Genomic DNA, 27,101 nt, shown 5'->3' with positions numbered 1-27,101 from the left:
TTTTAATGTCTTTCTCCAGCTAATACTTTTAGACTCCAGGACTCTCATTAAATGCTTCAGGGACCAGAACAAACTCCTGGTCAGGGTATCACCACCCAGGGACAAGAAAATGTAGTGAAACAGGAGTAGGTGTCCAAATTAGTTAACACCAGTGTGATACTGCTAAACAATATATGGCTGCCCTCTTAAAGAAGAAACCTACAGACCAAATACATGGTTAAAGATTTCTGTGACTGCCATGATTTGCCACCTGTTTGATTGTCACCACACTGCAGGCTACTCTCAGTATTGTTGAAAAAACTGTCACGGAGAACAGGGAGCCTGTTCATCATCTCATTGCCTCAAGAACATCATCGCACTGCCTTAAAAACATTTCTCCCATCAAATGAGGACTCTTCCTTCCAGTTTTCAACAAATCTTTCCTTGAAAACAGATTTTGGCTTTTGTTTCATCAAAAAGGATGTTTGTTCAATTGTGATAACAAAAAGCAACAATGACAACATTTCTTTATGGTTTTTATTTAAACCAAAGCCAGAGCATCTCTAAAGAACAGATCTTTAGAAACAGCTGGAACATTAGCTTCAGAGTATGGGATGTAGACTAGTATAATGATTCTCAATTAGAAACTGTCAGAAAAAAGCTAGAGCACTCATGCTCCATTGAATGGCACCAACAAATGATTTAAAAGTCTATAAAGAAAAAAACATTAAAAATTGAAAAGCAATTTTTAATTCTTTGCAATTAACAACACTTTCCAAGAACAAATGGACATTAGCAGTCTCATGACTTGACACAAATATAATCACAACCGTGCCACCTGTTATGAACTTTTTATTCAGTAGTATAAGAAACATATCAGTAGTTAGGCCAGCAACAGCTGAAGGACTGTTGGTTTAGTCAAATATGGATAACATATTTTTTAATTTTAACCATATAGAAATGCCCTGTAGTCCAAAAGAACAGCAAGCCACCAAGTACAAACCAGAGTATTTTAGTCACAATGTCATTCAGCTTTGATTTGCTAATGGCTTTTTAAATAACTCTCTTGTCTGATTCTCTAAAATAAAAAAGAAAAAAAGCAATCTAAGGATAGATATATTTTAAAAAATTTTCCTAATCTTCTTCTTCTTCAAAAAAAGTGTCACTACGAAAGGAAAAACAAATCCTTGTGCGTGATTTACAATATATCAGAAGCGGTTACTACAGAGCAGCTCTGCAGCACCTTACGAGGAAATGACAGGTAAGCGGCAAATCACTTTCAGCAGCTGAGCTACACTGAAACGCAGGTCAGTAATGATGCCAATATATGAGCACAGACGTAAAGGAAAATGTGTGGCCTGAGAAGCAGAAACAAGGACAAAAGCAAATGGTCCTCACTGAGAGAGCATAAAGTTATTAGCCATCTTCAAAGAAAAGTACTTTTCTCCTTGTTAGGCAATTTTGCAAATGGTGAAGAAGAAATTTCTAGAAGATGGGAGTATCCTTTCTTTTCCATACTCCTTTTACTGAGAGCACCTTTAGAGAAGAAATCTGACAGTCCCAGAAATGTGACAGCAGTGGTTTTATTTGAGCAAAAGATTATTCTAATACACATCCAAACATTTTCTGTCCTGGACTAAGACCTCTGTTACAGAGTTCAGGCCATTCTGCAGTCCTGTTATTTTCAGAACATTCTAAATAATTTTTCAGCCTACAGTATGAAACAGGTATAGACTAATTACAGAGATTATTGATGGCTTAAGTTTGCTCAGAGTTGCTCCCCTGGGGAAAATAAATCCCTTTCCAGAACGAACATAATAATTTCTGGTTTGGTTTGAGCTGCCATCCATCCTGTGTAAAAGATGGCTTTAATATTATCTCTCTCATCCTTTTTCCCCTCCCTTATTGGGAGACTGGACTAACAGGAGAAATGTAAGCTAGTTTGCACTCTGTCTGTTTTACCCAGTCAAAATGTCTCATCTGGCTGCATTCACAGTCTAGCTTAAACCAACAGCAGACTTCCATTTTTCCAAGTGATTAATGTTTCTCCTTTAGAAAACACTGGAAATATACTTTTAAATATTGCTCTTCATCAAACATATATTGTTCAATAGACAGAAACTTCCTATATTTCAAGTACTACACATCTAAAACTGAGGAAATAAAGATGATAAAAGTGCACGCTCTCTTTAATACCTTTGGCACGGTTCAGCTCTGCTGGAGTGACTAAGAGCAGCCCACCTACACAGATCAGAAGCCGTACGGGAGTTGCACTGAGCACATCATTTGACAAGAGCTGCAAAGTCCTGCCTGGCTGGGGGACAAGCCAGGTTTCCCGGTAGGAATGTGGCCTTGGAGCCAGCTCTCCTAGTCACACTAAGTGTGCTATCTGCCTGCTTCAAACCAGGACATTTCACTTCTGTGAAAACTTTGAACCTGAGAAGATTATTGGGAAACTAGGAGCTGTATTTATGTCAGATGCACCTACTACATCAAGACTTTTAAAATTTTCTAGAAAAGAGCATTATCCTGTTGCTCCCTCTTTTACTATGCTGCTTTTGTGAGATGTATACCAGGGATTTATATATGGTTGACTGCAGAGCTTCAAGATTATTCCTGCTTTTTTTTTTTTCCCTCTTATTTTTTTCTTCAGACATTAAAATGGTTATATTCAACAGCTTTAAAATAAAATCCAGCAAAATATAAGTTTTATTGCTTCTCAATTTGTAGATCATGTTACAGTTCTTGCAAGTGAACAAATTGGAAGCTTATGTCTTCCAGGCTAAATCCTGAGTGCACCATACAGAGTAAATATTGATTCTAGCGTAAGGACTAAGGGTCAGATCCCATCCTGTTCTAAATCTTTTCTGTCCAGCTCTGCCAGCACAAAGCCAGCCTAAAACCACAGTAACTGGCCCCTGAAGAATTTGTATTCTACAGGGCAAGTGTTAGCACAGACAAGCTGCAGTGGCTCCTATGAAATCCTTACATTCATGCACAGACCTCTGCCAAGACCCTTATTAGGCAAGTCTAGTTTATGTCTGGGATAAGTCCAGCAGCCTTACAAGAAAGAGGCCACCTCTGAGCTTTCCCCAACCTGTAACTGAGCAGAAAATTGCCTTGGTCTTTCAAGAAGAAAGACAGCACACTTTTGGCTTGCTGTCCTACCCTCCGGTTCCCTCTGCCCTACTAATGAGATTCTCCAAAGAACAGTTTGGTGTTGACATCACAGTGAAAAAGAAAAAAGATTGGAAAAAAATTCTATTAAAACATGTGTTTATAGCTTCTTCTACATAGTCAAAATCATAGGTGGGCTAAGTCTGAAGAAGAGCTTTCAACCAACATCCAGTGTGCCACTCTGAACTGAAGGATTTAACTGGCATGAAGATAGATAAGCATCTGTTCATCCTTCTTTGTACAGTTATATATTCATTCAGGGCTGAGGATGCTTTGTAGCAACACAACAACAGGAATGCAGTCTCTGGGGTGTATAGTTTTGGCATTTTACACAAATGAAAATAAAGATGACCAACTGCAAGCTTTTTTATAGTACTTGACATCATACTTGTTGTCTTTGAACAGTACTTACTACAAAGATAAGGAAGAAGAAACACTTTAATTTCCTAGTTTTGTAAAAAGGCTTACCATTCTTGACCAGAGGGATTCCCTTTGCATTTCCAACAGCCCCTGATTAGGGGGCTAATCTGACCATCTGACTGTGGTTTCACAGCTGGCCTTCCACCTGTCTATTTAAACACCTCTCAGAATGGCTGTATATTCCTATGTTAACCACTGGTACTTGGCAAAGTCTTGCATTACTGGGGAATCCAGGATGCCAATGCTCCTGCAGTTTGGAGGAGTTCTAAGACATCATTTTGCAAATGCAATTCAAAGAAGGCAGCCCTTTTAAAACAGGTTTGATGTATTTATTTTCATCTGCCGCTTTCTACCTTTTCGTTGCTGTTGTTACCTCTTCACATTTGAAGATACTACTCTAATTTGTTTATTTAATTCCACCCCAGATGTTCTGCCTGCCCTCTGATTTTCAGTCCTTTATTGAATGTATTGCCACTCTCCAAAACCAGCCAGAATCACAGTTTTGGAAAAACCTTGAAATATTTAGAATAACGCATATGTTTTTGGTTGGGTTGTTGGGTTTTTTTTATTATTTTATTTGGGCAGCTGAACTAATTATTACAATGTACTTTTTAAAATGTCATTTAAAAGTACTATCCAATACAAAACTAAACACTGCCCAGTGAGTAAACACAGTACACAATGATCAGACAAACTGTACTAGGCGTGCTTAAGGAGAGGCTACAGGGCAGGATCTGTTCTTCATTGCTATTTTGTGCACACAAGGATTCCCTAAGAAGCCAGGAACTATGGGGACTGACTGAGAGGATCCAGTTATAGATGCATTAAGGGTAAACTGCAACCTCACTGTGACCAAACACCAACTTCAGGCTTTTACTCTAAGGTTTCTATGCACACACGTTTGTGTCCTTGGTAGTTGCCAGTTTCAAGGGACAGGTTCTGTGCATGTGCAACTAGAACTGGTATAAAACCTGGCATTTTGATTTGTGCAATTCCTATTTCAGTGCTTATACTAAATCTGGATTATACTTTAAGAACTGTTTTAAAATCTCAGCCATTGAGAAATGGCACCTAACAAATTTTAGATAATTGTAGTAGGGCATTTCACTAATTTTAAGCCTTTACCAAATTCACCTTAATCTTATAAATTCAGATAATTCAAACTATTATCAGAGTATGTTGAAGAAAAAACTGGAATCTGCTTAAAAGCACACTGAAACCAATGAAGAAAACAAATAAATAATCAAATCTGTTGTACTCTAAACACCTGATAACCTGACCTGTAGGATCTTATACCTGCTTCAGACATTTATATAAATGTCTATGTGTACTTGCTGTGAAGAAGAGCAAAACTCTGAATGTGATTCTACTGAGTCAGGGGTCAGGCACACACTGACCCTTACAGAAAAATCAGGTATGAAACAAGAGCCTCTCATTTGACTTCAAGGAGCTTTGAATAGATAGGAGATTTGACTCAGAGAGACTAAACGGAGACAGATTATTCCGACAGCAAGAAGGAGGGCCAAATTCTGCTCTACACTATCCTGGTATATGTGAATCTGAAGCAATGAGTTGCAACTCCAAGGACATAATTCCAGATTCATTCCTAATAAAAACAAAGAGAATCAGACCACTTAGGTTTAGGCTTTTACATCCTAGGTGCTAAATATCTAAGTTATCTGCTACAATGTGAAAATACTCCAACTAATCCAACACCTCTAAGATGTCTACAGAGAAAATCATAACATATATTGCAATAAATGTTCACTTACACAGTAGTAAGAAAACATGGGCAATGATGCTACTTTGTATCATAAATGCTCAGAGCACAGCTGCAGCACAACACTGTTTTTTGCTATGTTAAGTATCTCAAATATAATATTAAATTGCCACTTTCTACAGAAAAATAGCACCCCCAGAAAACCTTCAATTCGAGTGTATTTGAAGAAGACATAGAAGAAGTCTAGAGCAAAACTGCTCTAGCATTGACCTTTTCACCATAATGACAAGGATTGCTCACTTAAAGTACATCACTAATTCCTGTTTCAGCATCACACACAATGTACATATTGTACTACCAGATGGAAAAAAAATGTATAAAAAAAGCTTTCACATTGCCAAAGTCCAACTGAACACTTATTTCCATAGGATGACTACTAAAAGAACAAAAAAAGAGAGAAAAAACTACAAAGGAGCCAAATTCATCTTAAACACTTCCTTTATGGGTAGATATTTGAAAACAAATCACAGTTCTTCTCCTTGGATTGAACAAAACCTGCTATTAAAGAGATGCCAAAACAGCCCACAAGTTAAACAATCTTGACAGTCAATTAGCAGTTAATTGATCCCCCTGATCCCACTGCTTTTAACGGATCAGGTAAATATTTTGTTTCTCATTGCCTAATCTTGCTGTGCACCTTAAGAGTCTGATGGAGGTGCTCAAGCATGTCAGATAACACAAAATCTACTTGTTCTGTCTAACTGTCTTCTGACATGGACATCCTGAATCTGTTTCTGTACAAAAGCAAAGGACTGGGATTATTCAGATATGAAGCTAAACAAGAGAACTATATAAACTGTTAATCTTCTCACACTGCTACTTATTTCCTTGGGGAACAAGTTAAAAAATTGAAAATAGTTTAATAAAATACCAATAATTTCCCATGTGGACCTTAAGACATGATAGCAGAGCAATGGCAGATCTGACAGGCAGTGTTATTAAAATTTCAGAAGGCAACAAAAATGCCACAGTTGTTTGGCTCCCTCCCCCCCTCCCCACCATTTTCTTTTGAATTGTAGTACACAGTGACTTATGAGAGTGAGAACAGCTCCCATGCAGAGAACAGTTTCTGCTGAGTCAGAAACAGATGCCCACCACTAAGGTCCTTTTTAAACACCATTTTGATGGCTGAAGCTAGAATGAGTGTTTCTCAAGGGTGAATTCAGAAATAACAGTATTTACTAAATACACATTAACAATGTACAAGAGTATCCAAAACAGTGCTGCGATACAAATGAGCTCTTAATTCTTGGGCTACTCTCTTCATCAGCAGATGCTCAACTCTATCTCACTTTCTTCCGAGCCACAGCAATTGAACATAAGGATACTGTGCCAAATCGTAGAAGTGTCAAACAGTTTCCAATCACTGTTTGTTGGATTACTTTTTTTTGCACACCTGCCACAGAAAAGGAGCTTTGGCCCTACTGTTGGCCCCAAAGTCTTATCATGTAAACGAACAGACGTCATGTAGCCCCCAAAAGGGCTAAATACATAAAATCTCTGAAAAGCAAAGGCTCAGACACTAACCAATGATGCTATGGGATTGCAATGAAAGTTGTGCATTTGCAAGAAATGGTGAAAATTACTGAGATCAAAGAATTTTTTCTCAATTCAACACAAAGAAACGTGTTAATTGAAAAGGGAAATTTCACACTTAATAAAGGACAGATTAAGTAAACTAAGAATTTAGAAGCACTTGCAAAGGATAAAGTGTATGTAAAGAGCAAGATTCCTCTGTGGATGTTGTTTCTAGTCATTTCTAGACTTATAAAACATCATATACAGCAAGAAGGGTAAGAATGTTTTCACTGGAGAGTTCAAACTGCTGAATTTGTCAGATATAACAATTTTCCTAACTGAAATGATGAGAAGAGGCTGAAATGCCTCTTCATTTTCACACTAGAACTGTAACCTTGTGCAGCCACTGGGAAGAAGACAGCTGTACTGGCAAATCCCTATTTAGATATCATACAGCTTTCTCCCATGTTTTCCCAGAAAAAAATAAAATCAAAATTTGTGTAAATATTGCAACATTTTTAGGTACAAAGTAACTATTATTCTTGTGCCAAAAGGAAATAGTAGGCAAATATCAGGCCTTTGCCTAGCATTTTTACCTCAGAGGGAAAATATCACTGAATTTTCTGGGAAGTGAGTGTTTTTATAGCTTAAAAGTTACACAATCCTAATTATGCAACTGCAGCAGATTTTGTGAACAGCCATGCCTCCTTTCACACCATGTCAGAAGAAACCACTTGCATCTCACATGAAAATATCTGTGTCTTTCAAACACTTTTTTGAATGAGCAAATGCACTGCCTCTGACAGACGCCCTTACCCCGGGAAGAATTACATAGGAAGACGTTTATAGTATCTGAGCTTCCTTTTGTTTTTCACTCGCACCAATTATTATACGAGCTTATTTTAAAATCTGTCATTCTTTACTAAGCCCTGCAGTCATCACAGCTCAAAACAAAAACAGACACATGTTAAACACCAGTAGCATGCTCTTACCATTTTTTTCCCCACTTTTCGCACCCAAAGTACAGTAAGTCTTCACAGCAGTTTCACTTCAATCCATCCTGAATACTTTTTAAGAGTTCAGCTGAGATCAACTAGTAAGCCCTAAATCTTATATATTTCCCAGATGTCACAGCAGTCACTATTCACAGCCAAAATGTTTAATTTTGACTAATGACTCAACGCAGGCATTTTGCTGTAGCAAATCCAGTCATTAGCATTGCCTAAAGATTCTGATCACTACAGTGGCAATATAAGATACATTAATTAGACTGCATATTTAAGGATGCTGCTTTCTTTACAACCCTCAGGATGCCTACCAGGAGAAAAAAAAAGAAAAAAAAAGAAAAGCTCTTTAAAATTATTCTGGCCATATTTTACAGTACTTGGTTCTTTTTTATTGTATGAAGCACTGAAAGTCAGTATGTATAATATTCAGTTGAATCCGAATACCTCTTAAAAAATTCAGCAAAATGTGCATATGCTTTCTGCTGCATTTTGTAGGTATATATGAAATTTCATTCCTTTCACTTAGGTTTCTTTCTATAATACATAAATCAACTGTGTTTATTAAGAAGAGCATCACTCTCCTGAGCAAACACTTCTGAAGAGATGAAGGTCTACAAAAATGCCTGAAACCACATATAAAATGTCATTCCACAAGATTGTTGATATTTGAGGAACGAGCCAGGCTGCCACTAAGTAAGTTTTATTTTTTTGGGAAAGACACTGTTCAGGTTTCATTATACTTTATATCAGACAACATTAGACCAGGGTGCATCATTACAGTACCTTAAAGTTTTTATAGGTATCCCACATCACACTAACTTCTGAAACTACTCCAAAGAAACCTGCAATAAGAAACCATTATCCAGTACTTAGTAAGTGGCAAGACCGGACACCAAATCACTCCTGCCCAGGAAAAGTTGAAGTAAGAACAGCAAAAATCATACTTTCAACCACCAGAAGAGAGCTCAGAAGGCTCTAAGAGGACATTTTCAGGACTGATGGTCCATCAAAAGGAAAAGCAACTGCTGGTCAGCTTTGAAAAACAGACAACTTCATACAGGGTTCTCCTCCTGCATCCTGCCTGGCTCTTTGCACCAAGTTTAGTTTTCTTTCCATTATCAGAAGTGGAAGTGAAATCATCTAACAATCTGACCCAAAAGTCTCTTGGATGCTTGTGATACACCAATGACACTTGTACACTACAAGAAAGCATCACCAACATACTACCATAGAATAGTTTGGGTTGGAAGGGAACTTTAAAGATCAACTTCAACTCCCCAACATTCCCTAGTCCAGTGCCCAGTATCCCCTTTACAGACAGGGAAACGAACACATACAGTATAGCACAAGCACACAGGGCTTCATGTTTGCTAAGCTACAGTTAAACTAATTGATTACTAAATGTTTCTTGGGATAGCTCCTAACAATCTGAAAAGCTGCACTGCAAACCAAAAGCATGTAGACTATTTTCCTTAGGACTAGAGTGCAATGTTTTAGCACTCAGATCACCTAAGACTTGCTTATTCAACTGAACTCTTCCCCCCACTTTTCCCTTCCTCCCTCCCTGACAGGGTTTGAGGACACCGTGTTCGCCTGGAGATGGTGAATCACTCCAAGACAGCAGGCCCACTCAGTTCCTCAAAAGACACAAAAGGTGTAAAAATAGCTCATACTAATGAAGCAAGTACAGCGTCAGCAGCCAGATGAGCGTGGGTGATCTGATAAGGGTCTGTTATTGCAAAGGGCAAATTATTAAGAGAATGCTTCTCCCTCTCTCTCTTTTTATTAAGCTTTGTTCTTTCTTTGCTGAAACCAGCCCTCTGCAATGCCTGATAAATGACACCTGACAAGGCTGACTCCTCCTGTAATTGCCAGTTTCATACCAGTGCAGGAAGCGGTGCCTCACTGAGAGCTGAAGATACAGTGGAGGTGTCACTAAAAAAAATAAATAAATAAAGACAGGCAAAAATAAAGCCTAAAAATAGCCAGGACTACCCACTGCCTATGACTGTGTGGGTATATTTAGCCTGTCTAACACCAACTTTTCTTGTTAAAAAGACAATCTTACCTTTATGCAAAACAGCTTCCTGCTTCTAAACATAACTTGAGAAACTTGAGAAGACAAAGGGGAAAAAGTCAGATTTTGAAATCATCCCCTTTTCACTGAGATTATGACAAGATTACACGTGCAAAGACCCGGTAGATCTTCCATGTGGGTTTTGCATCCTGACATACCGTAACAAATAGTTGGAAGTTTTCTGTTAAGACATCCTAATACAGCCCATCAGACTAGGAAATTGATTCAGAGGCAAAACCAGAGCTGTACAGGCAAACTTCTCCAGGGTCCAGGAATGAGGCAAAGGCAGGAGGGCAGGTCCTACACTCCCACCCCACTGCCCAGAGGCAGGCACGGGGGCCTGTGGGGCAGTGAAACACAGTGGCACTCAGAGCCTGGTCCTTCACATCCCACCTGTCCTGAGGCTGGTTTACAGCCCTTCACAGGCACAAAGGAGCTTTCATGAAGGGTGTAAACATGACTTACTTCCATGTAAGGCTGAAGCCAAGGGGTTGCCCCTTACATAGGGACTGGAAGTCCTTGCACTGAGTCCCAGCCTACTGCCAGCACTGGCCAGCCTTGCTCAGGGCAACACACTGACCATCCTGTGAGCCCACTGCCCACCCTGCCCCACACTGTCAGGAGCCCTGAAGCTCCCATGGGTTTGACTGCAACAGGACCAGCCACAGCTACGCTCAGCAGGGACGTTCAGAGATGTTCAGCAAACACTCTTTCCAGGGTGACTCTGTGCTTCTGCAGGCTGTGCATTACGCTCCCTAATCCCCAAAGGGAAGGCAAGGATGGTCCCCATGACCCCCTTCAGAACATCTGCAACCTCTTAAAGCCTGTGACTGCAACACCATCACTGGAAGCAACACACATGCCAACCTTCTCATGCTTTCTAGTGCTCTGTGTGAGCTGTTCAAGAAAATGGTCTTTTCCACAATTATGGTTTCTCTATTTGATATTATGACTCCTTTGGCCAACACTCCCATGAGGGGTTTGTTTCATCAAAATGCAGCCTTCCTGCACGGCTCCAAATACCTCCCACCAGTTACGCTGGGGCCAGGGTTAAACAAAAATGCATGGGTTTATATCAGACTTTTTCTCTTGTTTACGACATTGCCAACTTCACATGCAAGATTCAATCCAAATGACTATTCTGACATTACAATTTTTATTTTTGTCTGATTTGAAAATTAAACAAAAAGTAATTGAAGTTAATAAGATTAAATTTTTAACATTAACTCAAGTGGGAAATTAAGAGCATGCTCTTTTCTTGATATGCTGTGATTAATTCCCATTGCTGCAAGCACCCTTGTTCAGCATCATAGTTTTGTCTTTTCATCCTATGCCTTAGCAGTAAATTTAATAATCACTGATTTTTTTTACTAGAATAGATAAACACGGTGATGCAAGACAAATCAGTTGATGATACTATTCCTCAGACAATTTAATTTTCATCTGAAATGAAGAGTAAATGTTATTATATTAGAGGAAATATGAATGTAAAAATAATTACTAGTAGGCTTAAATACTTTAGACCATACTCTGGCAGTACATTTTCATAAAGTTAATAGGAGACAGGACCACATACCCTCAACCACTGTGGAGTTCTTAAGTTATAAAGTTAAAAGTGTAGTGATCAGAACCTCAGTCTATCCCCCCACTCAGACTTGGAGCAGAAATTTGGTTTAAGCAACAGTAATATATTACCTGTCTTTTTAAGATTTCACCTATTTAAAGAAACATGTACAAAGGAGAAGATTAGATTTAAAAAACAGCAGGAAAGTGTATTAGAAAAATGAAAAATTACCTTCACCATACAGTGAAGAAAACACTGGTATTTATTACATGGTATTTTCCAAAGTTGTGCAGAATACACAATTTTTTGTACACAAAATTGTGTACCTTTTCCCCAAAGCTCTGCACTGTAGGGCTGGTTATATGTGACAGGCAAAGCCTGGCAGCCTCTCCTGGCTCCCAACAGGCTGGGGGCAATGGCAGCACTGCCCCACCATCCCTTAGGGGCTTCAACTGAGAGGGGCAACTTCAGCTCCTCTACACACATATGGGCCTTCCGCCTTTCAGTGCCTCCACAGAAGAGTTTTAGCTGTGCACAAATTAAATTTAAAACCAAGAAAAGGTCTGACTCGAAATAATTTCAGGGAAAGAAAATGGGAACTTTTCAATCAGATCCATCCCCTGGTGGCTTCACTGTGCAGTGGCACAGCTAGCAGACAGGGCAGGAAAGGACAGTCACATATGACGGAGCAGGGCAAGAGGCTGCTTGACCACATCCAGCCCAGCCCTGTTCAGTGCCATCTCCCTCCTTCCCTGGGTGCTCCAGTGCTGCCATTTCACTTCTTGCCCTCTCTGCTGCCCGAACCACGACGAGTATCTGCTGGAATGGTATTAAGCCCATCCCAGGGGGTTTCAAGGATACGCAAAATTTCAGTGTCCAAACAACACCTGGTCACAATACAGGCAAGATAATGAGAAGAAGTAAAACAAAACAGGGTGGTTAACTCTGCTTTTTGGTAAGTTCCCACTATAGGCTTTCTCCTTTGGCCAGTGTTTAAACTGTGGGTGTTGGAAGCTTATTGTCCAAATGCAGAATCACAGAATCTTTTAGTTTGAAAAAGACCTCTAAGATCATTAAGCCCAACCATTAATTTAACACTGCCAAGTCCACCACTAAACCATGCCCCTAAGTGCCACATCTACAAGCCTTTTAAATACCTCCCAGGATGGTGACTCAGCCACTTCCCTGGACAGCCTGTTCCAATGCTTGACCACCCTCTCCATGAAGAAAGTTTTCCTAATATCCAAACTAAACTTCCCCTTGTGAAACTTAAGACCATATCCTCTTGTCCTAAAGCAAGTCCCTAACTTGTGCCTTCACAAACACATGGCACAGGTGGGGTGGGAGACCAGATGCACTGGCTTCCTGCACCTCAGGTGGGACAGCAGTTCCACAATGGCATTTTCCACAAAATAAGTCTACAGTTGGTTGCAGCATCACCAATTTCACACCCTGGGTAGGAGCACCCCACCACGGGTAAATGGAAGCAGCAGGCAGGACAGCATGGGAGGCTGCAACAGAAGCCATGGGAGGCAGTAAGAAGATATGGTGCTAAGTAAAGAGGGGCTGCACTATCTCACATCTTCCTACATCCTGCCACAGGTCGCTTTTCCTGCCACAGCCTTCTCCCTCCCGCCCCTGCGTGGTGTCAGTTTCCCCAGTGTGCACTCCCCTCCCACTCACCAACACGTAATGCACACCATGATTTATGTCACCTCTCCAATCTGGCCCCGCATCTCTGAGGTGCAAGCAATAGATGCAGTTTGTGAAAGGTTAGGATTAGTACTTTATTGGCAATTGCAGCAGGTAAGCAGCTCAGATCATAATGCAATTTTTCCCTCACGAAGACCCGTAGGAGGCGGGAGCAGGTCGCCAGGGGCCTGGTGCCTGCTGCTCGTTGACATATGTCCTCACTGCTGGGTAAAAGGGCAGGTCCAATTAGGTATCTTTTATTATTAACGTTCTGCTGCTTCATCTGTTGATCATGTATCCTCCTCTCGGCCCCTTTGCACCCCAGCCTGTGTAATGCATTGACATCCACAGAGACACTGCTCTACCTGGGACAGCTCATGCGGAAGTCTGGTGGAGAACAGGCACCGTCCTTTTGCAGACTTGAGCAAGAGGTGGAACAGCAGAGAAGTTGAACAGATCACTGTAACTAGGATCCTCAAGCTAAAAAGATGAGAAATATGAGATATCTGACCTGTGGGCAGTAATAATTACAATGTATTATTAACAAAACTCAGGTTTCATCATTAACTTGACTCGGGTTTCAAGTGCTGATCTCACCCTAATCATCCTCCAAATTACATTCAACCTTTTCCTCAGAGCAGAAGAACCATTACAGCAAGGAAGTCTGCTACTAACTGTTACACTAAAGAGAAAGCACAGGTAAAAATGAACTAAAAATACCATAATCAAGCAAGAGCAAAAAATTACAGACATTTTAAGTTGTTCAAACTCAGGGTAATCTCACCACCTGGATCTGATTCTGCCAGAAAGATGGAATCTCTAACTTTAAAGCAGCTGAGAGGAAAGGGCTCACTGTCAGTGCATGTTGCATATGGCACAGCTGACCTGACCCTTCTTCTGTAAAGACTTCACTCCCCTCAAAGGTGTCAGTCAAGTGACAGCTCCTCTCTTGGATCTCAAAACATGAGAAAGGCCACCTACATGTTTGCTATAATGAAGTAGCCAACTGTCTCAGTCACGACCCAACTGCTGCAACAAAAAAACCCTTGTATGATTTTGTTCCTCTACCAAGCTCATCATCAGAGGAATGAAGACCTTCAAAAGCTTTTTCTCAACCCCTAAGTGTGAGATGAAAATGCCATTTTAATTGTGGATCAGTGAGGTCTGCTTGAGTAAAATAAACCACATTGCTCAGATGCAACTGCATAACAGGGAGCCTAATTGCTCTGCTAGCATCAACAAAGAGCTGCCGGTTCATTAGAGCAAGCTGGAGGAGCTGTTGTATGCATCTTCATAAGCTGGGAGTGTTTGATTGCAAAATTGTTATGGATGTTTGATCCAAAATTCAGCCTCTGATTTCTGATCAGCAAAACTTAAAAGCAAAAAAGCTACCAGTCTGGTATTTTTCTTCATAGCTTTCTTCAGGGTAACAATTCACTTTTCTCCTTGATCTGTTCAAGGATGTCAAATTTAATCTTAATATAGGATTTGAACTTCTATATTCTATATAAACTTGCTTAGAAAAAAAAAGTAGGAAGAACGGAACTGATGTGAACCAAATTGCAGTTTCACACGGCAGCTGGAAGATGCTGGCAGTTACGCTGCTATCCTGGAGTCTGCCTGCATCAGGACCTTGCCAGAAAGAGCAAAGGGCAGAGGAAGGCCAGAAAAAGGCCAGTGGAGGTCAAAGGCAGCCACATTTCCTACCGACTGCTCAGAGGAGGTTTGGACAGCAGGCAACCAGGCAGATGGCAGAAGAAACAAACTTCCATCTTGTGCAACAGGGAAACAATTTGATGAATCACACTACAGGGGAATGTGGCAGCTAGTCCTGCCAAGATGTCCAGGGACATCCTTTGCTAGGGGCAGTTCTGCACCCCTTCTGGGAGCCCACACTGCTGTGCTCAGGTTTGTCTGTCCACCTGCTCCTTCCCTCATCATAAAGCTCAGATAAACCATGGCCCTGCTTTATGCTTTAAGAATATGTATTTCTTTTTCCACCACAACCATCTTTAGACCAAATATTTTCTGAATGGAAAACACAAATGTAACTTCGGGCAGATACCTGCCTCAGCAAGTCTATTTTCTACAATTCAAACTCCATATATGAATACATACACATATGGACTCAGACATATCTGCATAAAGAGGTCCATTTGCCTGGGTGTTTGTTAATGAATGCCTGGCAGTGAGATGAACTCCGCAAGTGCATCCAGTAGTTTTTCATTTTTTAAAGAAAAGGTTATTTACACTTCTAGGAAGAAAGCATTGATGAAGTCGCTTATAAAATGTACCATCCATGTATACAAATTCAAATCTCCTCCCCCCCCCCCCCCTTTTTATGCAGTCTGAATCAGCTTGTGGGAAAGTTAACAGAAATAATCCACCAGTGAAATGGAAAGTGGATCAAACCAGTAAAACATAAGCTTTCAATATAGCAGAAAACTCCACACAGAGTGCTTTCAGGAAAATCACTCAAATGTAGAGCTACCCACTGTGCTGAAGGCTCGGGTAGGTCAGCTCTTTGCATGACCAGGACCATGCTCTGCTTTTCACCCAAGGTGCTCATCAGGTCATGAATTAAATGACTACAGCTGGTTTCCAGGATCTCTTTCCTGTGGCTAGCAATCTCACATAGAAATAATAAAAGTACTGATACTGTAAATTATTTCTAGAAACATCTTTTTAATCACAGAGCTGCTGCAAGATACCTTTCTTCCAGTAGCAGTAAGAGTGAGTCCAGGAAGCACAGATCACCTGCCAGCATTAAAAGAAGAACACATCTAAAACCATAGATTCAAGTTGTCAAAATACTGCTTGTTACAGGAATTTAATCCATGCTAACACTCTGCTAGACCAGTCCAGGTAATAACAGCAATAAAAAACAACAAGGAAAAAGTTAAATCACACTAATATAAATGGGACAGCGTTGCTCCCGGATATTTTTAAGTCCCAGTAGTGTTGATCCACCCATGAGCAGGTCTAGATTTATAGCAAAGGAAAGAGTAAGTGGATGACTACCCCACAGGATGTCTCTATTTAAAAAGGTGTCTGCCTTGCCTGAAAATCAAGATCACACCTCTGAAATTCCCACCTGTCGAACACTTTCTGTTTCCTCCTTGGTATTTTTTCAAGTGAACTGTGCTGCTGTAAGATTATTTTTCTGTGATTTTCCACAAAAGTAGATACAGATGGAACCGTGGACAAGCACTGAAAGCATCAAACCCACAGGAGACTTAGCCTTTGTCCCACTTGAGAAATGGATACGATGACAGCTTGAGTGGACTCTGAATCCAAGTTTTAATTAGAGAGAAGGTGAAATCAGTCAAACCTACCTCTTGCTCAAACACTACTCTTTCCTCAGTATCCTCTGTTCTCCAGAAAAAAATGGTCTTCTCCCTGTTGCTGACCATTTATGTAGACACAGGATCCAAACTCTTTCCCACTGTGTCCTCACCAACTGCATGTTGTCTACCTTTCCACCAAGAGCCTCCAATAAAAGCTTCCTTTAATAGAGTTGTCCTGACTCACAGGTAAAGTGGGGGGAGGGAAGCTGACCTCGCTGCAGCATCAAGAGTCTCTGACGCATTTTGGGAGGCTGTGGTTTCGGGTCTGAAAGAATTCAGCCTTGTTTTCAATTAGGTTTTATAAAATTAACTTCCAAAATATCACCCTATAGCTCCATGTCCATTTGAAACTTGATATTGTTTAGTGGTTCAACTTAGCACTATTCAGGGCTTTAGTCGTATGCTAGGCAAAATAGCAATACTCACCAGCAGAAGAGAGTTTCTCAGAAACGCAGTCACCCAGGCTCCTGACTGGCTCCACCTCTTGTCCACCCACTCCCAGTTTCAGACATTTCACATTCCAAAACTGGAAGTGTCTATGCAACATAAGGTCACATTATTGCACAACATGCTCCACTCCTTCTAAGAGCCACTGCATCCTCAAAAGTACATCAGCTCTAACAGCAAGAGAGCTGTTTACAGTGAATTTCTATCTGAGTGGGAGTATTTTCTCCACGAATCTTATAACAAGGACATGACGTGTATGACTCTTCCCTACATTTGGTAAAATTGTTACTGAGATGGTATTTATTCAATACTTCCACATCAGCATGCCTTCCCCTTTAAGCTGCCTTTTGAAAAATTGAGAATTCATTTTTACACTTCCCCAAAGTATTTCTGTGCTGGATAATTTTAGGACACACTAAACAGAACAATTTCTGCCTATCTTAAATTTAGAACTGAGGCCATTTGTAGCCTTTGCAATGCAACCATGAAATACAGCTGATTGTCACGAATGTAGGTTTTGCCAATTGTTTCTTTCTTGCCAAATGGTGTGAATAATTGCTATGATCCTTCCTTCAGTTAGTCTTCAAATTCTAACAGGTGAATGAAAACTCCAGTTTCAATTACAACTGAGGAATACCTTCCCTTTTAGTATAGAGGATTAAACGTGCAGTAGGCTTTATTTTTTTCCCCAAAGCACAGCACACAGGTGAAAATGGTGGAGTCACACTGTGTTATCTTTGAAACCATATTAAGCTTTTTGGCACAATTAAGTCTTTGCTGTTAACATTGAAAGCCTATTTGGTGTTCCCTTGAATGCCAGTGGCTTATGTTGGTATGTCCTAAAGGCAACTGTTGACATATTTAAATAAAGAATTAATGACCAGTCCTTATGTGCCCCCTCTTCTTTCTACTCAGATCTGTCACCTTTGTCTTCAGCACCACTGAAGCAGCTGAGCAGTGGGGAAGCAGAAGGGATTGGGGTGAGGAGGGATCCCACCACCATCTGGTAAGAATGGTGATGCTGGCTGGGCTAATGGCTAAGGCAGCTCTCAAAACCCCCTCCTGATTTCACAGTCAAGCAAGTTCTCCATAAGCCATCACTTCTATCCTCCCAGAAGGAAGAAGGTTCAGACTCAGTGTTCACAAATCTGATTCAAGCTACTCAGTGAAAATTATGATGGTCAAAACAAACCAGTGACAGAATAAGAGGGAATGGGAAATACAGAGAATCCTACGAGAAGGGCAGAACAAGGGACAGAGCAGGGTGCATCAGATGTGCTGGCATTGTGCTCTGCTGCAGGTAAGGGTAGCCCAGGATTTTCACTCTGAGTCATTCATTTGGAACATATGACTGAGAGTTAACTGCCCTTTGTCACGTGGAAGAGATACTTAAAATGGAGCCAATGGCTTAAAGTTACTTAGCTCCTCTTTGGTCTGTTAGCAAGTAAAAGATTAGACTGTAATATTTAACCACAACTCCCATGCTTTCCTGAGAAGCACAGAGGAGGCTGCCTGAAGGAAAGTCAGACATTGACCATGCTGCTTCCTGTGTCCACCGGGTGAAGAAATCTGCACCTGCCTTCACACTCATGTAGATAGTGAGCTTCCTCCGGTGCACTGGCTGTCATGCAGTGCACTTTCTGGTACAGCCCATTTCCTCATAGAGGACATTTCTCTCAGGGACAGCAGGGACTAGAACTCTGTACATGCAACCGGTCATGATCATCAAAGCTGCCAGCTGGTCACCACCCAATATAGCCAAAGGTTTAGTGCTGTGAGTAGAACTGGCTGCATGTCTAAATGAGAACAGGATGAAGAACTGCTGAGAAATAGCAATACAAAGAAAAAGATTCATAAGAGTATGGAGACACAGTACGATAAAGAGAACCCAGCACCTACTACAAATCTTGGTGAACTATTCAAACTGTTAGTTTAAATAGTAAAAGTGGTATGTATATTCATTCTATTTTAACATTCATGCATAAGAGATCACTGTGTGACACGATGAACACCTTGGTGTCATCAGCATTCCTCTCCCTTCCCATATGCTCAGCACCAGGTGTCCAGTCATCTACAGTAATGTCCCATCCATTATCCAGCTGCCCTTCGTAGAGACTGTCAGGGCAGACAATGAAGCAAGATGTGTGTGGGAGTCCTTCACCTTGTTGTATGACCTTAGCCAATTTTATAGTCACTTAAATGTACTTATTTTTTATTCCCCATTAATGTTAAATGGAATCCAAGAGTTTTACAACTCTCCTAGACATTTTAAATGACCAGCAAAAGATACACAAATGTGGGAAACTGAGTTTGAACAGCAAAGATATAAGTTCACAAATGGGCAAGGGTTCCCTGGTTTCCCAGGGTTTGGGGGCCTCTCTTTTAGAACTTGTTTCACTTTGACATTGGTTTTTTAGTAGTTAGTAGACTTTTTCACACAAGTGACTGCAATACAGTGTGGGACATGAAGACTGTCAAGGTGACCTGCCCACAGAAACTTCTTGAGCATAAAGTTTTTGTATGGCCATTCACCCTGAGACAAGAGTGATAATAGGCAGATGCAACTTAATGGCAACTGAAACCATTTTAGCTCAGCTCAGCTAATCAAAGATCTTCATGGAGTAAGGTGACTTAAAGGGAAGTATTTCATTCAGAGATTTCCATGGGAAAAAAAAAATAAAAATAGCAATATGGAGATTTTCCAGTGGAAAACTTGTTCTTGTGGAAATTCCGCTTTCAATTGACAAATTGTTTTTATGGGAAATTCCTAAGAAGCTGTAGGCACAGCCCTCATGCTGAGAAGTTTAAAAGCAGCTCATGTCTGACCCAGCGCCCTCAGATTTCCCACATCAGATAAACTGCAAGAGCAGAGTCTTCATCTTTCTCTTACTCCCAGGCATACCCTTGCAGCACACACACGGTCCCACTACAGGCATGACAGTACATTGACTGCAGTGTCATATAGTTATAGATGTGATGCTTGAAGGATTAATTTTTTAATGTCCCAAATCAACACTAATTACAGGCTCTTATATGAGCTGTCTCTAATGCTCTGATAGCTCTGACACTGGTAAAGCTGTCATTGACTTCACCAACAGGTTTGCCTGCACTAGGGATTGCAGGCTTGGGAGAACCTTAAATGAAGCTCCTCACAGTAGCTTGCATCAGGGAAAGAGAACTCGGGGCTGACTTTTATGTGATTATGTGAATGGTCACAAATCATTGGTATAACTCCATTGTTATTGTTTTACAATGGGTGAAAGCTGTCAGTAAGAACTACACGCTCTACAGCTACAATCACAGAGAGTAAGACAAACATTTTTAGTGAGCTTGCTAAGGGTCTTCTAAACTTGCAGAAGGAACACCCCTTTACAGTGATATTAGGAAAACATAAACCATTCATTATAATACATGTTCTATTAACCACTTTAACATGAATCATCATACTGTGTAAACAGGCTGGAAATTATATTTATGGTAGGGCTGTAAGTATCTCAGAATGTCAAGAGGAAGAAAAAAGCTATTACAGTAAGCAGGCTTGTACAACCCCTCACAGTCCAGAAAGGCACTGAACACTTAAATCATTCACCGAAACATTTGCAGAGATTTGCAATATTTCTGTACCAGGCCTGTATTTTTACAACAATGCATTTTTAACACAAAATAAAATTTAGGTCCCTTTGAGCAAAAAAGTTCATTCTACTGACTGTATGGGACTGGTATTTACAACTTTGATGAGTGACACTGCCTCTTTCCCAGCTACCTTCTGTCCTAACAGTAGAGTGGATCCAGCATCCCCCAAACTGAGTCGAGCTGGAGGAGCTCAAGCACAGCAGAGCTACAGAAGGAGCAGGACCCCCAAGGTGCCATTGAGAAGGCTGCTGGCAGTTGGCTGCCTGCCAGGGCCTGAGGGCTACAAGGTGAAGGAGTGGACAAAGGCCACCGCTCAGCTGCTACACTGACCTTCAGCTATGCTGATCTGTGATGGGAATGCACCCCCTGGACATGATCGTGTTTCTAAACCACATGCTTCCTTGGCTATCTGCAGCACTACATACACACACGTGATACTGAGTTCGCACACATGCAGAGCCCATGTCCATACTGTACACGAGGCCAGCGGGTTCCCCTCTAGCTCTAACCACAAAGCAACTAGTCAGCTACAGCAGGGCTACTCCTGCTCTGCACCCAGGCAGGACAGCAAGCACATGTGCTCCCAAGGCATGCTCCATGGTTTTGACAATCGTACACGCAAAGTCAAATTGCAAGTAACTTGATTTTCAGAGATGGGCTAAAAAAACCCTGTGTCTCTCCACCTGAAGGAATTAGTCTTTTGAGACATCACAATAATAAAATAAAATTGCAATGAAAACCTTATTGATGCGAGCTTTGTTACTGAAGTGACAAGAAGGGCATTGATTTTCATAGTCAGGCATTTGAAGAATATTGCACATCCTAAAGAGTGTAAGCTGTCTTTTCCAGTATATAACAGAGCTAGTTCTACTATACTGAAGCACATGTGACAAGAGAAGAGGGCCCGGGCCCTTCTCCATATTCTCTGCATACCTGTTACTATCACACAGCTGCTCTCAAGTCTACAGTTTCCTGTGCAGTACAAACTGCATACCACTTCCCCTACGGAAAAAAAAGCCTTGCTTGTTCTTAATTGACGATGGAAATACTGTCATATTTTCCACTAGCCAAGCTTGAAACCATTACTGAACGAACCTTCATTAATTTTTCCACAACATTTTGCAGAAATGTCAGGAAACAGCTGCACCAGAAATGATTAACTGTCTTTATCACTAGGGCTTCACTGGCAACTTCAAATTATATAGGTTTTCTTCTTTCAAAAATCTACGTTTAGTAGATTATGTTTTTTGTTATTCTTTAGTTGACTATCTCAATACACTATTTTCTCTTCCAAAGTATCCAATGGCACAGGTTCAGTGGCAGACAGACATTTTACAACCAGTGGAAGAATTTGTACAGTTTGGAGCTGCATACTTCCAGGAAAAGATTGCTTCCTGTAGATTTCTCAGCTGTGTCTTTCTTGGATCAAATTCAATGAAATCCACAACTTGCAGTCAGATTGTATTTGCCAGTTAGACTGAATTCATTACACTGACATAAACTCCTCTTGCTGCGTTTTCTTATTCCCTTCCTTTCCTGTCCTCCTCTTTTCCCTGACCTTTTTCTCTCCCCACACTCTCCTTCTCATCTTTTCTTTGAGCTACACCATGTGTCAAAACTTACCATACAATGCCCTGTATATATTCTGGCCCTGTATATATTCTGGCAAAAACAAGTGGAACAGTACACATCACCAGTACACATCACATGCTAACTCTAAGATGCTAGAAGGCTTGGTACCAAATGAAAGTGCAGCCATCTGGAGGTAACTCCTAGTGTGGATCTGAGATTCCCAACTGGCTGAAACTTTGCAGTCTGAGAACTTTTTTAACAAAGCGTCAGTGAGCAAAAGACTCCACTCACACAGATTTGCATAGGGCACTAGATATTACGTAATTTTTTCAAAAATGTAAATACTTCAAATTTCTGATAAGTACATAGCAAGGTTCATAGGACTACTTTTAAAGAACAACATAAAGTATAGTGTATTGTCCACATTTTGAAATACTTAATTTAGGGTTATTACAGTATAGCATGTCACAATAATTCTGCATATATGTCACTGGCAGATTTAAAACTGCCGTTGTTCATTCTATGTCTTCATTGAAGCTGTAAGCCTTGAATCTGTAACCTTAAGATATTTTTAGACAGAGAAAAACATAGATGCAAATAGGTATACACATGTATTGGAAGTAAGATAAAATTAATCCCATCAAGTGAGGGTTTCAGTGGTTCACTGTTCATGCTGTTATGATCCCCTATACCTAACAAAAGGTAGGTTACTTGCAGAAATTATACAGAAATGAAACATATATAGAGGTTTATCTACGTATCCTTCCTGCTGCCTATAATTCAAAATTATTTGCATTTTTTGCTTTTTAAAAATGTCCCTTTCACAGCAGCGAACATTGCAACACACAATCTCCATGCAGCTCTGCCCGGGGAGAGCCAGACAGTGATGCCCTCACCCTGTGCTGGGTCAGCTCTGAACGCCTTCAGTGGCTTTAGGACAGCTGGCAGACCCTATCCCAGGATGCCTACCACAGGCCAGCATCGTTACTTAATTGATACAATGCTGGCTACAAAAAAACAGCTCTGTTTTTAAATTACTCTACCAAGATATTTGCTTAGATAGCAGAAATTGCAGTACACCATATTCTGCTTAAAATACGCCTGAATATATATGGGTTCTATTACAAGATATGAAATACTGCCAAAAGTATGCAGATTTTTTTTTTAAGGATTCAGCTTTATAATACACAACGCCAAATTTATCCTTCACGATATCCTTATCTGTCTCTGCTCTAGTTTGAAGGCAGTAGGTCGCGGAGCCAGAGGATCTCAAGGACCGCGTCCTTCCTCATGTCAATGCGCTACCGGCTGTCACAGCGCCGTCCGCGGCTGTGCGAGCCATATATTGCGTACGGGCAGCAATTAAGTTGTTAAATTTCATTAAAGCGGCGCTGATTTTTATGGCTTCTCGGTGTTGGTTTTGTTGGGGTTTGGTGGGGGGGGAGGGAGGTGGGGACACTGAAATAAACAGACTCGGAAGATGGACGCCGCCCCGCAGGCGCACCCCCTCTCCAGCAGGAGGGTGCCGCAGCTGCCCGAGGGGACACAGGGACTGCCAGGCGGAAGCTGCGCCAGGCTCGGGCTTTTCCCTTCCACGCCCAGTTCGGTCCCGGCCCGCGGCCAGCGCCACCCCGGCCCCGCGCCCCCGGGGAGCGCCAGAGCCTCCGCGGTTCCGCCAGTGCAGCCCCTTCGTGCCCGGAAACCGGGAGCCTGGAGGGTGCAGTGCCCGCTTCTGCCTCGTCTGAACGTTTTCCAGTCTCATTCCCCCTACCCCAGGTTGTCAGGGAACTGGCAAATGAATTTTTTGTCCCTGCCACCGTGCTCGGCCTCCTCCGGGACGTGAGAGAACATGTTTTTCCTCTCTCGTTAATAGTGGGACCAGAAATGAGTGCTCTCCCTTCCCCCCGAGGTTGCACATCTTGAGCTCAAAACTGCAGGAAGACACAGCCTCCTTCTGTTCACACTGTGAGCAAGGACCAGCAGGATCTAGGGGCAATGTCACAACAAAAAGAGAGACCTTGAACTTGCTTCACCCTTTGCATAGTAATTTATATTTGGGCAAAGTGGATAACAGCTCCTTTAGCACTAGGGTAGTGGCATTTTATGCTCGCTCGGCATTCACTTTACCCAGGTATAAATAGCAAAAGGTTTCAGGCGGTAGAAAATCAGGACCAGTATCTTCAAAGGATTCTCAGCCAAAATAAAGCAGCTAGTGCTCCACACCACAGTTTGTGCAATCTTGCTCAGCTGCAGGAATCATTCCCTGAAGGGTGCCTGGGACTGTTGGTTTGGCAGCATTACATGCTCTGGTCTTCAGAGAAAATTTGCCTTCCTACCACTCTGTATCCAGTGGTGGAATCAGACTGCAAGCTTTCACCTGTGAAGTAGGCATAACAGGATTCACTTTCTTAATGGGAGCATTTTATTAGCTCACACGGTGTATTTACTACCAGTATTAAGTACTTGCCTTAATATCCTTAAGCACATGAGGTAGTGATACATATTCTCATAGTTACAATAACATCGGTTTGAACTATGTTAATTGAGAGCATCTATTCTAAAATTCAATAGTTCCAAGCAAAAAGTGAAGCATGTCATTACTTGGCTGACACATTATTGGAGAGGGTTCTCAGCGTTCAGGAGAGCCACAGCAATAATGGCCAATGCACCCAAGTACCATTAAGTTACATGCTAATGAAACCTGAAAAATTTATGCTAAAACCCCACTTCAGAGGATGGCCACCATGCTCTTGTGTACCAAACTTCTCAGTTTTCCACTTAAATCCTGCCTGATGAGTCAGGGCTAGGTTTCCATATTGCAGCAGTATTCCATTACTCCTGCTTATAAATTTCACACGCTATTAATGCTTTCCAAACTGGCAACAGAGCTCAGGGGTGCATGAGGACAGTTTGTTTTCCTGCTGAACTTTAAACAGAAATTCCACAGGACCTCTGGCGGGGGTGATGCCTCCTTTTTTGCCAACATGTTTGTTGGTAACAGCCCTGCTGACAGCCATCCATTTGCACCCTCTCACCCACCTCTGATCCCAGGCTGTGGGGAAATACCTCTTTTGGCTCTAAGAGACTGCAGAGGGGAAAGAGAACAACACAGATACACATGACTTCCATTGCAAGGACCTTGAGAGAGACCCATAAGAAGAGACATTCCATATAGCACCACCCTGGTCTGCAGAATATTTGGGATCAGTTCCAGGGTTGAGCAAAAGTTCAAGGGATTGCCCATTTAACCCCTTCCTTCCTTCAGTTTATATATGGAATGAAACAGAAGTCCAACATTATTTATATAATTCTGAAAAGCCTGGGACGGGTTACCTCAATATATGTTCTGTGTTTTCTTTGAACACCTTCTCCTGTGGTCATGATATCACATGAGAATCTCCAGTGTCTTCCTTATATACCTAGCTCCTATGGCTGCAGATAAATATTGGATAATAATAAAAAAAAGTGTCAATGTTTTTCTTAACTTCTCACTATTTCAAGCTAATCTTATTAAATTCTGAAGGCCGACAATTCTCTGACCATCAAGGATGTGTCTGTACAGAGAAGATGAGAGAAAAGGAGGTTCTCCGTGCTTCAGGTCACTTACAGCAACAAAAGTAACTGTGTGTACACAGGCAGTTTTCGAGACCAAGTCAATGTGAATCCTGTCCAACCTGTGACTAGCAACCCAAATAAACGTGGAGCTGCAATCAGTACCTGAAAATAGACCTTTTCTTGACAAGATAAACTGTCTTCTGAACTAACCAATGCCACAGTAAGACTGCTGTTGGGCACCCACTAACTTTAAGCTAGCTTAGGTGTTATTGTATATAACAATGTCAGCAATTTCTATGTACCCAAGTGTTCAAGACCCAGAGGAAAAATTAAACCTTGAACAGTGTTGTCAATGGTGCACTTGAAATGACAAGATGGTCAAGCAGAAATCACCAACTTAAATTTTAGGACAATGTAAATAAAAAACCCCAAACATTTCAAATATAAAAACCTCACCCACCATTTCTTCTTCTATTTTTACGAGCACATTTTTCTCTTTATTTGGTTCAAAAAGTGTGCTTCCTGGGTACTTAATGCAAAAACTGTGTAAGAGCAGGGAAAGTGGCAAACTAAGTATGTGGACAAAGCAAAGACAGAACACGTAATCTGCCTCAAAAGACAAAGGCTTCTGATTTCAGCAAGAGCTGACTTCAGTTGTAACAAAAGGACGCATAATCATTTCTGAGAATGAAAAACTATGCACTCAGACCCGCTCCCTCAGTTCATGCAAAATCACTCTTCCTTTGCTCTCCTACCTGGCTGCTGCCATCAAAGGTGCAAGTGAGTAATGGTTCCAGTCAAGGCAATTTGGTTCACTACGCCAGCGAATATGGCTGTTGACTCTCTCTTCCACCTATTTGGAAAATAAATATTAAATATTTTTAAGGACTGTGGACAATTTAGCCTTGCTGTTTGATTTTATAACCTAGTTAAGACTATGGTGCTGGCTACATGAAAACATGCAAGAACTTCAGAGATTCAGTCACAGTCCTTCTTGCTACCTTCAGGGCAATGTGGCAGGAGCAACCAGTAGCTCTCCTATGGTTTTCAACTTGCTGTCAGCTAGAATATGCATCAACTAATATATGCCAAAGTGAAAACAATAGACATACAAGACCAACAGGTGCATACAACTATGTCTTTTCAAAAATAATGTATAAAACAAGCAGGGTAAACACACAAAGCATGAAGTGCCTTTGTAGTTTCTTTACCTTTAGACCTTGCAGTTCCAAGTGTTCTGCCTAATTTTGGTCTAATTTTGAAAAGATCATGCCCAAATCAGAATTTTAGAGCACATATTTTTTAATTAAATGCAAATACTTTCCTGTTATTA

General features: G+C 41.1%; 1 protein-coding gene across 8 annotated transcripts in view; it reads right to left on the bottom strand.

Moving 5' to 3' along the window:
* The window catches only part of HIVEP2 (HIVEP zinc finger 2), a 140,629-nt gene that overhangs the window by 27,019 nt on the left and 86,509 nt on the right, over window positions 1-27,101 (bottom strand). For 5 of the 8 annotated variants that reach the window (XM_064649301.1, XM_064649300.1, XM_064649303.1 and 2 more), the window contains one exon: window positions 26,524-26,621. The exons of the other annotated variants lie outside the window; for them this stretch is intronic. The gene's annotated coding sequence lies outside the window, so the exon portion shown is untranslated. The remainder of the gene's footprint in view (window positions 1-26,523; window positions 26,622-27,101) is intronic. 8 annotated transcript variants of the gene reach the window in all.

This window comes from Pseudopipra pipra, chromosome 3 (assembly GCF_036250125.1).
Source record: "Pseudopipra pipra isolate bDixPip1 chromosome 3, bDixPip1.hap1, whole genome shotgun sequence".
NCBI classification, from domain to species: Eukaryota; Metazoa; Chordata; class Aves; order Passeriformes; family Pipridae; genus Pseudopipra; species Pseudopipra pipra.
The sequence above is the reverse complement of the archived record's forward strand: the minus strand, read 5'-3'. Positions and strand labels throughout refer to the sequence as shown.